The sequence below is a fragment of the Saccopteryx leptura genome, chromosome 5 (assembly GCF_036850995.1).
Source record: "Saccopteryx leptura isolate mSacLep1 chromosome 5, mSacLep1_pri_phased_curated, whole genome shotgun sequence".
In the NCBI taxonomy this organism is placed as follows: domain Eukaryota; kingdom Metazoa; phylum Chordata; class Mammalia; order Chiroptera; family Emballonuridae; genus Saccopteryx; species Saccopteryx leptura.
Window position 1 is genome coordinate 136,486,872 of NC_089507.1, and position 12,644 is coordinate 136,499,515.

Consider the following 12,644-nt stretch of genomic DNA (forward strand, 5'->3'; position numbering starts at 1 on the left):
TGACTCAGGTGAACGATATTCACAGAGTCACAATAGGAATAGGGAATACAAATCTAATAAAACTGTGATTTAACAATAGTAGGGGGACAGGAAAGGAGAAGACAGGTGTAAGAAAGTAAAAATCCTCATATTTTACAAAACTGAGGAATCATGGTACAGAACACATATTATTTAGGAATGTGGCATTCTCTACAAAGAGAATAAAAAGTATTCTTTAAGGAGGAAGCTACGGTAGAAATAGGGGCTAGAGGACTTTTTTAAAATTTAACTTTTAGTATCATTTAACTTGTTTGACTTTGTGCATGCTTCACTCAGATAGAATAAAAATTGGTCTAAAAATTTAATACATCTCAGTCATGTGAAATGTATGAGGTGTTGGTCAATTCACAGTCACACTTCCTAGGACTCACCCATTTGATATACCCAGTGAGGCAGGCTCCTGTGTTATCAGTCAGCTAAGGTGTGAACTGAAGATACAAGTTGTTGCACGAGACCAGAAGGTTCAGAAAGGCAGGGACCATGCTGAATATGTCCACTTAGCACTGACTACCACTAAATAATAATGGCTAATATTATTGTTTTTTTATCTCTTATTATGTGCCCATCACAGATAGCATTCTGCATGTGATAAACTATTTAATCCTGCCAACATACCACAAAAATATATATTATTGTTATTCCCCACTTAATAGATGATACAACCAAGGGACAAAGAAGGCAAGCAATTCATTCAACATGGCCACCTAGTAAATGGTGAAGCCAGGATTGGGTTCCAGTCTGACATCTTCCCTCTCAACGACTGTGTGCTCAATAAATATCTGGTAGAAGGAAGACAGCAAGGCAGAAAGCAGGAAGGAAGAAAAACTAGCAGGAAGAGAGGAAAGGAAAGAAAGACCAGTTCTCCTTAGAAAATAGTTTGGAATCTAACATCACACAGAAACTCCAAAACTCTACTCCAGAGAGCAGGAATACAGTCATTGTAGCCTGCAGGCACATCTACTCAAAAGATGCTTCCAGTCTATCAAAACCAAACACCTGTAGTCTGGCCAGCTTTGGGCAGCACCACTTCCTGGCACCTTCTCCAAAATTACCTCATTGCAGAATTCAACTGCAGTTAAAAAGGTAGCTCAATCCACGAGGAAGAGGCTGGCAAGACAGCAAGAGCCTGACCTCATGGGACATCCCTTCTGAAGACATCTGCATATGTAATCTGACTCTTCCATTTAACAGAGGAATGGACAGAGCAGCTAGAGCACAGGATTTCTCTGGCTCCACCCTGCCTTCTATCTCAGTGCCTTAGCAATCCCAGAACCCCACCCTACCCCATCCCACCCCACCCCACCCCACAGGTGCTCACAAGTGCCATCCACCAGCCACCGCAGACTGGCCATTTTCCACCTCTCTGCTCCAGCTGCCACCAAAGGTTCCAATGTTTGTGCCAAGATCACTGGGGCTCACAAACTCCCATGTGTCATCTCAATGGTGCTGGGAACCTTGGGGCTCTTGCTGTGAATTCACAGGGAACAGGTCACTCACTAGCCCAAGGGCCGTCTTGTCTCCCAGCATTCCTCAGAGACTCAGAGAAACTGCTTCCCCACTTTCTACTCGCAGCCACCATTCTCCAGAATTTGGGCACAAATTCATGGGTTATTAATTGAAAGTAGTTCTCACCTGTCTCCAAGCAGCCCACTTTGTTCTGAATCTAGGCTGGGCACGTGCCCCTCTCTTCTCTGTGTTTTGTTGTTGCCCCTTAATTCCTCAACCAGATGCCCCCCAGAAGAATTCTAAGGAAAGATGGGAAGAGGAGGGCAACTAAGAACAGAATCATACAGACTCTCTATTTGGGAAAGAGAAGACTTTGCCCAGCTGAGTTGGCCAGGGCATGCTTCAGGGAAGATGTAAGACAGACCTGAACCACAGAACTGGGATCCAGGAGAGCAGGGTCCATTGCAAGGTGCAACAGAGAACGTGAGAGCCCAGTGTTCAAGAAGTTGGAAAACTGGGTGCACTGAGCCAGAGAGACATGTAGAAAAGAATGAGGCAAGGCTCCAGATCTTAGACCTTGAACGCCAGGTCAAATAGCTTGAAATTTTAAAAAATCCAATTCTAGGAATCTCGCTTACTATTCTATTCACCCATATGCTGTGGCAGATGAACTCTGAGAATGGCTCACATACCATTCCAGCCGCCTTTTCCCATGCCTTCCTCTACAATTGAGCCTATAAAGTACATTCATTTCCAGGCTCCTTTAAGACTGGGTTGACCAGCCAGGTCACACAGTCTGGCCATTCACATGGAGGTACGTCCCTGCAAAGAGTTTCCCTTTCGTTACCCCTCCACCCCCACCCCCTACTCACAGAAAAGCAAATTCTCAAAGCAGAATGCCTTGGCTTTTGCCCTTCACCTTCACTCTTCTTCTTTCCTAACTGGAATGTAGGAGCAGACCCTGGAGCTTCAGCAGCCATTTTTTCATCAGGAAGACCAAAGCCATGTATTAGGGTGACAGAGCAGGAAGACAAAAGAACAATTTTGAAGAGCCCTGGACTCCCTACCTCCAGACTTCCCATGACATTTAAGAAAAGGAAGGATGGAGAGAAGAACGAAGGAAACAAGGAATGAGAGAAGACTCTTGTTTAAGCCATTACAATCATGTTGATATTTATTCATATTTATAATCTACTACTTGCAGGAAGATACATTCCCAGATACTGGAGTGTCATCTGTAATATCATAAAATAGGAACAATTGAAATGGGAATGGTAACACAAACTATGAATCATCCACACTATGGAATATTATACAGTGGTTAACAAGGTCGGCGTAAACACATATATATAGGGACATGGAAAGGCCTCTGCAATATATTGTCAAGTAAAATAAACAGATCAACAGAAAAGTAGTTAGTATTGAATTTTATATGATTTTTAAAATTATATGTCTGCATCTATCTAACTCTGAATGTATAGACAAAAGTACATAATACAACTGTTAACTGATTGTTCCTGGGGATGTGGGAGAGTAGTTTGGGCTTGAGGTGAAAAGAACTTATGTGCTTCACTCTGTATTTGTGGGGGTGGTGGGAAATAGTTCAAAAAGTACAGTGTTATTTTGCTTCCTTCCATTTGGGTAATTAAGTTCTATACTCTTTAAGCCTGAACAGATGAGTTAAATGCCTTGGGAGACCATCCTCATGTCTTTGACTCTAGAATTCCTCAACCTCCTATCACTGAGACAGACAGATGGCTGTGTGGGTGAGCACCCACTGGAGCTGCCGTGTTGATGGCATTACTGCTGGCCTTCTGCCCCCAGAGACCTAGCAATGAAATTCTTGCACCCTAATAATTAAACAATGGAGCCATTCAAAGAGCTAGTTTTATGGAATCCTAAATCCAGCTGAAATGCCCTTGCCCACTTCATCTGGGGTACTGCCACACTCTGCATGCAGTCTGCTGCCCATGAAGTTGGGGGGATTCCCTTGGACCCCAGCACCTAGCCCCTCCACAAACCTGGAGTGAATCAGGAGCTTTCCCATCACTTCTCCACAGCACCAAGAAGGGGCCCAGTGCTAGAGCATCAGCTTGTTTCTGGCTTTCTGGGTCTGACAGGTGTGGGTCTGCCGAATACCATTAGCAGGGTGAATGGATGTGACCTGTGAATTACACAGCTGCTCGGAGGGATAATTGCTCTGTAATCTAAACCATAATGGGAGAGAGAGAGAGAGAGAGTTTTCCAACAGTGGATGTACTGCATGTCTGAGGATGTTCACAGATGTGGTTCCCTGCGAACAGAGTGCTGGCTGGGCATGGGGGTCCACGGAGGGGAGAGCACTACAAAGTCCCATTGAGGAGAAAGGATCTGTGTGCACACTTGTGCAGAGAGCTAACCAAACCCTTCCAGAGGCATTCTGTCAAGTGAGTGCCAATTAGTAACAGTGCACATAAACAGATGAGAGGTGTGGGGCAGACGATTTCATTGCAAAGACGTCACCAGGGCCATAGGAGAAGCACAGGACTCATAAACATTGGTCCTTGTGTGGCATCTCAGAGGTATAGGCCAGCCTCCAGTTACCTGCTCACAGCCTGGTACCCTTTGAGAGTGAGGAGGATTCCACAGTCCTGTCCCACCAAGTTCCCTACCACTTAGAGCCAAGTCCCAAGTCTATCCAAAACTCCAGCCACTCCACACTTATTAGCCATCTGCGTGCACAACCCTAAACTGGGCAGATGCAAGCTTGGTGCCGGTGCCCATGTGAGCAGGGGCCCTGGTGGGGCTGTCACTGGTAGGGCAGCCATCACTAACAGAGAAGCTGCCAATCCAGAGAGTGTGGGAGAGACGGCCATACCACAAACAGCAGCTGGGCGCCTATGGAGAGGGAGCGCTGGATCAGGAAGGCTTTTTGGAAGGCCGCACACTGAACTGTACCTCACCAACTTCAGGCTACTGGGGGTGGTGATCACAGCTATTACTAAGCACCCTCCCATCTGAGAATGAGTGACAACACCAAGGTCCCCTTCTCATGCCAGCCTTGAGGCTTAGCAGAGGCTGAAGGGTCCATGGGAAGTGTGTGATGCAGGTACAGAGGGGCTGGGAGTGCTTGTTGAGGACATAGTGAGGGCATCATTGCACAGCACTACTTCATGGTGGTCCCAGAGCACCCCAGGAAAACCACCCCCACCCCCTTCTCCTCCTTCTATTTCCATCTTCCTGCCTTCCTGGCCCTCCTCACCTGGCTCCACCAGCTCAGTCGGCTCCCCTCCTCTCCTCCTCCAGGGGGTGGAGGTGGAGTGATACCATTAGCTAAGGGGGCTTGGAGGAGGCAGCTGACAGAAGGGTGGGTGAGTGATGGGAAATGCTCATCTCTCCCTCATGTCAACTTCCCCCGCCTTGCAGGCCTGACACTGCTGAACTCCCTCATCTCTCTCTCAGCCTCCAGTCCATCAGCCACCTGCTTTCCTGACCAAGCTGGTGCTTTTAATTTTGCTTAAAAGGGGAGGGTACCCCAAACCTTTCCAAGTAACAAAGAATCATATAATTACTTGGTGGCTACTTGTCCTTGGTAATTTGATGCTTGTGTTGCTATAATTACACATGACATGGAGTTAGAGAGTCACAGTGCTTGTGTGGCCCACAAGGGACATCTGCAGTGTTTGTGAATGGAGAAAACCATCCTTGAAGGAGCAGGGCTGATGGAGCCCGCAGACCCCTGGCTTGGAGGGGCCGGGGCAGCAAATGGAGGACATGAGTGTAGATGAGGCCCAGGTCAGTGCAGGAAGAGAAACTGAGGCTAGTATTCATTGGGTGCTGACTGTGTGCTGGGAGCGTACAGGGTCCGTGTGTGAAATCTCACCCGCGCCACTGTTCAGCACTTCAGTCCACACGGGACTTTTCTGACCGAGGTCACTTCTGAACATCTCTCTCCTGACTGCCACTCCATTCTCTCTTCCCGGAGGCCACTCTCTGCTCAGTCCTCACCCTCACTCCTGCCTCAATCTCCGCTGCCCCCACGCCCACCCACTCTCCTCATTCTTCTCAGATGGTCTTCCTTAAAAAGCAAGTCCGATACCATGGCGTCTTGCCCTGCATGAACTGGCTTATCCTTGCGTGCAGGAGGAACCGCCGAGCCCTGGCATGGACCCCAGCAGGTCGGGCCGCCCCGGGGGCTACACCTTATCTCTCACACCGTCCTCCTGACCTGCTTCACAAAGAACCAGGCACCAGGCACAGCCGGTTCAGGGCCAGCCTCACTATTCCACTCCTCTTCGCCTGTTCTTCCGTTCTAAGTTGGCTTTTATTCAATTCAAGGGCAGATTATATATCGAATTAATTTGACTCTGGAATGATAATAGATAATAAATTATATTTTAAAAAAGTAAGAATTTGGAGCTGGACAGGACCCTGAAGATTATGGGGCAGCTGTTCCTGGCCGCGGCGCAGCAGACTCCCCTGCGGGGCCGTGGGAATGTGTGCCAGCCTCACCAGCCGAGCGGATTGGTCTGCGGCGTGTGCACCTGAGCATCAGTAGGGAAGCTCCTGATCTTCTTAATGAGGAGCCTGGCACTGCAGAGTTTGAGGAATTTGTGTCTCTTAAGTAGAGCTGTACAGGGATAACGCAGAGACCCAGGCAGACCAACCTGCTCCATCCCAGTCCGGCAACCAGGCGTGGAGAAATACCATCACGGGACTGGTAAAACTTTATATTTGGAATTTTCCTCCAAAGAGCCTTACGGTTCCCTTGGAGTCAGATCACCCGTGTAAGGGAGGAGCGAGACTGGCATCACCACCCCATTTTACTGATCTGGAAAACTGCAGAGCTGAAAGTTTGAGTTCTAGGAGGCAACCTAGCCCAATGGTTGATTCCTGGTTGTGGACTCACGTCTGATTTTAGTGCCGGCTCTGCACTCACAGCTGTGCGATCTTGGGCAGATCACTGAACCTCTCTGAGTTTTGGGGTTCCTCACTTGTTCAGTGGGGAATTTTAAGAGTATTTTGAACACGGAAGAGCATGGCTCACTGTGAGCACTCAAAAAGTAAGAGCTACGATGACGATGTGCGCCCCAATCTCTGTCAGCTACTGAGCGGACAGGGTAGGTCCACGTAAGATTTACAAAGGGGAAAGCTGAGTCTCGGCTCCCACTGCAGAGCAGGCAACAAGCATGGGTCCCACGGAGCGCGACTCACAGGAGCGGCTGGCCCCCGGCCACGAGGGTCGTGCTGTCAGCACTCACCTTGCGGGGGAAGAAGAAAGTACGGCTTCACTCGGCCCAGGGCAAAGAGGTGACCGAGCCAAGAGGTGGCCCAGAGTGAGGAAACAGCAGCAGCGGTCCTCAACCGGGTCGTCACCCACGGCCATGAAGAACATGACCTTCCTGTGACCCCGCAACGGGGCTGGGATGTACTAATTCCCCAAGACCTGGCCCAGGTTGTTGATGAGGCCACAAAGGTCCTGCCACCTTTTCAGAAACTCCTATTTAAGGGAAAATGTCTGGAGGAAGTAGAGAAGTCTTCTCTGCCCTGGAATACAGAATGGCTGCGGGTCGTGTTAACTGGTGAGAAGGACAGTCCGGGGTCGGGGTTAAAAGGTTCAGAGAAGCCTGTGGAGAAGGTAGCTGAGCAGCTGGAAAAGCTGAATGAAGAGCTTACCTGAATCCAGCAGGGTTTTCTGGCCAAGGACTTGTAGGCCGAAGCTTTCTACATACTTGATAGGAAGGTAAAAGCCACAAGTGAGCATGCAATTTATGAAGATTTTGGAGGAGACTGACACACTTATTCTGCCAGAACAGTGCAAAGACAGTAGGCTGAAAAAGAAGCGTTTGGTGAAAAGGGTTCAGACTTCCTAGCTGAGTATCTGCCAGGAGACAGAGCAGCTGTAATCCACAAACTTGGTCCTGGCCAACTGGGACCAGGTGGACCCAGAGACTTCCTCTTGGCTTGTGGGCTTTCCACAAACGCTCCAGGAATCCAGGTCTGTGAACACTCCCACAGACCCTGTTCACTCTAATGTGCGGCTTATAATGGCATTGGAAAGCCAGCTTCTTGTTAGAGCTCCTGTGGGTGAACACGTGAAAAGGAAGAAGGAGCCTGCTGGCCCTGCAGCCTCCACAATACACTCAGCCCTTGGAAGAAAAGTAAGTAAAGTCATGAATCCTGGGAACAGTGGCTGCATCACCATTCACATCAGCTCAGCCTTCACACCCTCTCTCCACGGGGCCACCAGATCAGGAATAGCTGATTTGCAAACAAGCATAAACTGCTTAGCTTTGGATTTACAGTTTGATAAGGGACCATCCATCACATTATAGGGAGATGATCACTTATGAGCACCAGGAGCAGCAGTCTGAGTCACGTCTAGAGACCAGCCCAGCCAGGCCTTGGGATGGGTTGTAATGGGAACACCTCTAGAATCAGAGACAATGAGAATAAAAACATCTCTCCCATTCCCCATCAGTCTCTCTTCCAGTAAGATTTGTTCCTTCTGTATTTGTTTCCTCTTCAGGAGATAGCAGAAAGAAGTCAGTGGGAAATTAATCATACAACGGGCATTTAGGAGAGTAACCACTGTGTTCCCAGCACAGCAGAGGAGAATTCATGAGGTATGGCCCCTGTTCTCCCATGTGTGAAGTCTTTGCTCAACCAGTAACCTACTATGTGCTCCTTTGCCCTCTCTTGACCCCTCTACCTCATTTATAGAGTGACCAGGTTAGACCAAGCGCTGGCGCTCTGTCACTCCAAGGCCCATGGCAGGAGAGCCAGGTGCTCAAAAACAAGAGAGGCCATCGCTGACTGGGTTTGGCTCTCAACTCCAGAGCAAAGACAGAGTTGGCATAAAGAGCCTCCAGCCAGCCTCCATGGGCATTGAGGACAAGAACATCATGTCCCCCTGGGAAGTGTTCCTTTAGAAACTGGGCTTATTTGGGGCTAGAACAGGAACCACAGAGGACTCTGGATGCCAGGGTGGGCCATTTAGGTTCTATTCTATGGGAAACTAAAAACTCCGGGTTTCTGAGAGCAGTGACACCACCCTGTGTTTCAGGATGATTGTAGCAGAAAAGCCGCAGAGAGAGCATCTGGGCTCAGCCCTTTCCAAAGGCGAGGGATGGAGACTAGAAGCCTCTTGGAGCCTCTCTAGTCAACTGTATGCATTTCCATTAAATTTGAAAATTGGAAACTACCTAAGGTTTATTCTTATTATATTTTAGTCTTTTTTAAAAACTGTAAGGCATGAAAAACAAGGGACAAAGAGAGAACAGAAATGTGCATCTGACAAAAGGGAGCTCTGCCTGTCAACCTGAAATCTCTGATTCTTGCTAATTAAAGAAGTCCAAAAATCACCCTTTAAGAACTGGCTCTTCAACCAGAAATGTTAACTGTTCAACCTTTCTCAGAACCATGCAGCTGGCAACCTCTGGAGCCAGAGCCTAGGTGGCAAAGAGCCCCAGAGATAGAATACCCACTTGGTGCCACCTCCGCCTGTTGATTGCCATGTGGGGAGTGCTCCGCACTGAGCCTCCCGATCTGTCTCCTTCAGAGAAGCTCCTTCTGCGCTCCTGCTGGGACTGTGGCTGGCTGAGCTGCTGCCCTGAATACCAAGCACCAGCCAGCTCTCCTCTCCTGCTTCCAGCAGTGGCATCTGGATCTCAGTTCTGGCTCTCATTTTGTTCCATGGCTGGCTTTGCTCCTGGCAGCACAGAGCAGAGGAACATCTTGGGGAGCCTAGGTGGCAGGTGGTGGCAGCTCCCAGGTCTGGGCCCCCATGCAGTGAACTCCTCTTTTGCTCAGCTGCACTTCAGTGGTCTGTAACGGGAGGGCAGCACAGGGTGACCACCAAGAGACTCATGATCCTGAGTACTCTGAGCTACCAGACACCTTCAGATCCCTGGGGCAGGGAAGGTGAACTCTGGAGATGAGGATGCCCACAATAGAGGACTATGATACTCTGATTTATAGTAAGAAATTATATTTGGTCCTCTCCCAGTTCAGGGCACAAAGCTCTGAAAGCCTAGAATTTTCTAAGTGAAGAAAGTTGGAAACGTCTTTATTATGTTTATGAGGTGACTCTTGGAAACCCCTAGGTAACACTAGGGTAGGGGCTGTGACTAGAGGTTGTTGGAACTTTCTGTCCCACCGGAGGGACTGGAGATTTAGTTCAACCACCAATGGCCAATGACTTAGTCAATCATGCCTAAGTAATAAAGCCTCCATAAAAATCTAAAAGTATAAGGTTTGGAGAGTTCCCAGGATTTTGAACACATGAAGACTGAAGGGAAGTGGCACACCTGGAGGAAGTGTGAAGCTCTGCTCCCTTCACCAGGCCTTTCCCTACATTTTTTTTCCATCTGGATGTTCCTGAGTTACATTCTTTCATAATAAACTGGTAATCTGGTAAGTACTGTAAATAGTTTTCCTGAGTTCTGTAAGGTACTCTAGCAAATTAGTGTATTTTTCACTCCATAAGATGCACCTGACCATAAGACATACCTAGGGTTTTAAGGAGAAAAATAAGAAAAAAATATTCTGAACCAAATGATGTGTTAAAATATTTAATAAAATACCATATTTGGCCCTGGCCAGTTAGCTCAGTGGTAGAGCGTCAGCCTGGCATGCAGGAGTCCCAGGTTTGATTCCCGGCCAGGGCACACAGGAGAAGTGCCCATCTGCTTCTCCACCTCTCCCCCTCTCCTTCCTCTCTGTCTCTCTCTTCCCCTCCCGCAGCCAAGGCTCCACTGGAGCAAAGTTGGCCCGGGCGCTGGGGATGGCTCTATGGCCTCTGCCTCAGGTGCTGCTAGAATGGCTCTGGATGCAACAGAGCGACGCCCCAGATGGGCAGAACATGGCCCCCTGGTGGGCGTGCTGGGTGGATCCCAGTTGGGTGCATGCGGGAATCCGCCTGACTGCCTCCCGTTTCCAACTTCAGAAAAAAAAACAACAAAAAAAACCCAACAAAAATGAAAAAAAACAAAACAAAACAAAAAACACGTATTTTTCGCTCCATAAGATGCACGGGCATTTTCTCCTCCACTTTTTTTGGGGGGGTGGGGGGGGTGTCTTATGGAGTAAAAAAATATAGTAATTGAACCTGAGGAAAGGGTCATGGGAGCCTCCCATCTATATCTGATTGATCAGAAGCAGACTTTGTACTGACATCTGAAGGTGTGTGTGTGTGTGTGTGTGTGTGTGTGTGTGTGTGTGTGGTGGGGCAGAGGGAGGAGTCCTGTGGAACTGAGCCTTAACCTTTCTTCAGGTAGGTAGTGTCAGAATTGAGTTAATTGCTTGGTGGTGTGGGAAAACCCCACACACAAATAACAAAATTGATGTCAGAATCACAGGAGGTCAGCAGGGTTATTTCACCTGGAAAAAAGAAAATGGAAGGGAAAGCCCTTCAGCCTCCCATGAGAACTGTCAGCATCATAGGAGGAACCAAAGTGATTCTGTATTGACCTGACAGGTAGAACCAGGGCCTCTGGGTGGAAGCAACAGAAAGACAAATTTCATTTCTACAAAGGAAAGACATGTCCATCACTGGTATGTAGGCTGCTTCTGGAGGAAGTCTAATGAGTGTTAAATATGACACAACATTTACAAACACTAATTAAAAATTCAAAAATAAGAAAGAACTTTTCATTTGGTTATTTCTCTAAGGCCGAGAAATCACTTCAAAATAAATATTGTGATAAGTCACTTATGGTGAATGATGTAATTATCAGAGATGATTGTAAAACTGTCTTTTATGAAAAGTAGGTCTAATTAAGCTGTGACTCTTTGTTTCAGTATGGTCTGCCAGGAGTTTTGCTGCAAGTTTGGGAATAGAAACTGGGCAAAGCTGCTTTGCTGTGCATGAGAGAGAAGAAAACCTAGGTCAGACACTGTCTGGGGACCAGGAGATAGAAAAACATTCAGGGAAAAGATTCTAGAGAAACAGAACATCTAAAATGGATCTTTAGTTAGCTGTGACGTGAGCTCCTGTGCCTGCCTCCCCGGGGAGTGCTACTGTAATCCGCTTTGCTCACCACTGCGAGGATGTGAGGGCATTCTCCTTCACTCTGCTCTCAAGTTGGTGCAGGACAGAAACACAGGCCATTGCCACGAAGGCCAGGGACAGAGGACAAGGAACAGCTGATATCTGGCATAAGTGGATGGAGCACTCCATACTGGATGTGGCCTGAAAACATCCTCAAGAGGAGAAAGGGCTGGGGAAAGACAGGGTGACAGATGCTAAAACAATGCTGGATGGGGTGTCCCTGGAGGACAGCTGATAGAATTCAAAGGCATGTGGACCTATAAGCTTTGATTCTCACAAGTCAGCATCTCAGCAAGGTCATGGGGAGGGCAGGAAACCAACACCACACTCAAAGGAAGTTTTGTCAGGGAAGAAATAAATAATGATAGGGTTTTACACCAAGTACTTCTCTGGGAACCCAACTGTTCCCGCTGTATTTTAAGTGTATCCTTACAAAAAAAGAAAAAAGAAAGTACATAGATAAAAGCAACTGAAATCCTCCTGGAAAGAAGGCTGTCCCTGCTTGGACCCAGCCATCACTATGCCCTACGGCTCTCTCAAGCTTGGGATAGCCAGCCACAAAAATGGAAGATGGTAATTAAAACAAGGCAGGTTGATGCGTCTGCTCAAGTTAAACTCCCTTTAAAAAAAGAAGAAAACATTTTCAATAAAGAGAGACTGAACTCAGCACACTGTCATTGTTACTGTAGTACTTTCATCCAGGAGGATTAGCAGATCTCAAGTACAGGGCCTAAAAACTTTGATCAAGTAAAGTGTTTAAAGGGTTTTATTTCCTCCCTCTCTCATTAAAATGGCACTACTGTGATTCTCCTCTCTATATAATATGGATAAATACATGCATGCTGTGTCCCTTCTGCACCGTGAGAATAGGAAGCTCTGTAATGTCTCTTTTAGGATCTGTTGGTGAAAAGGTATACATATAAAAATATAAATGAGCCTGACCAGGCAGTGGTGCAGTGGATAGAGCATCGGACTGGAATGTGGAGAACCCAGGTTCGAGACTCCAAGGTTGCCAGTTTGAGCGCTGGCTCATGTGGTTTGAGCAAAGCTCACCAGCTTGGACCCAAGATCACTGGTTTGAGCAAGAGGTTTATGTAAGGACCAAGAAAAGATCAAAATGTTAGATTCA

The 12,644-nt window shown here is 47.6% G+C and overlaps 1 pseudogene; it reads left to right on the plus strand.

Annotated features, from left to right (window-relative positions):
* The first annotated feature begins 6,539 nt into the window (after window positions 1-6,539).
* LOC136406569 (BAG family molecular chaperone regulator 1 pseudogene) lies at window positions 6,540-7,337 on the plus strand (annotated as a pseudogene).
* Window positions 7,338-12,644: the final 5,307 nt, after the last annotated feature.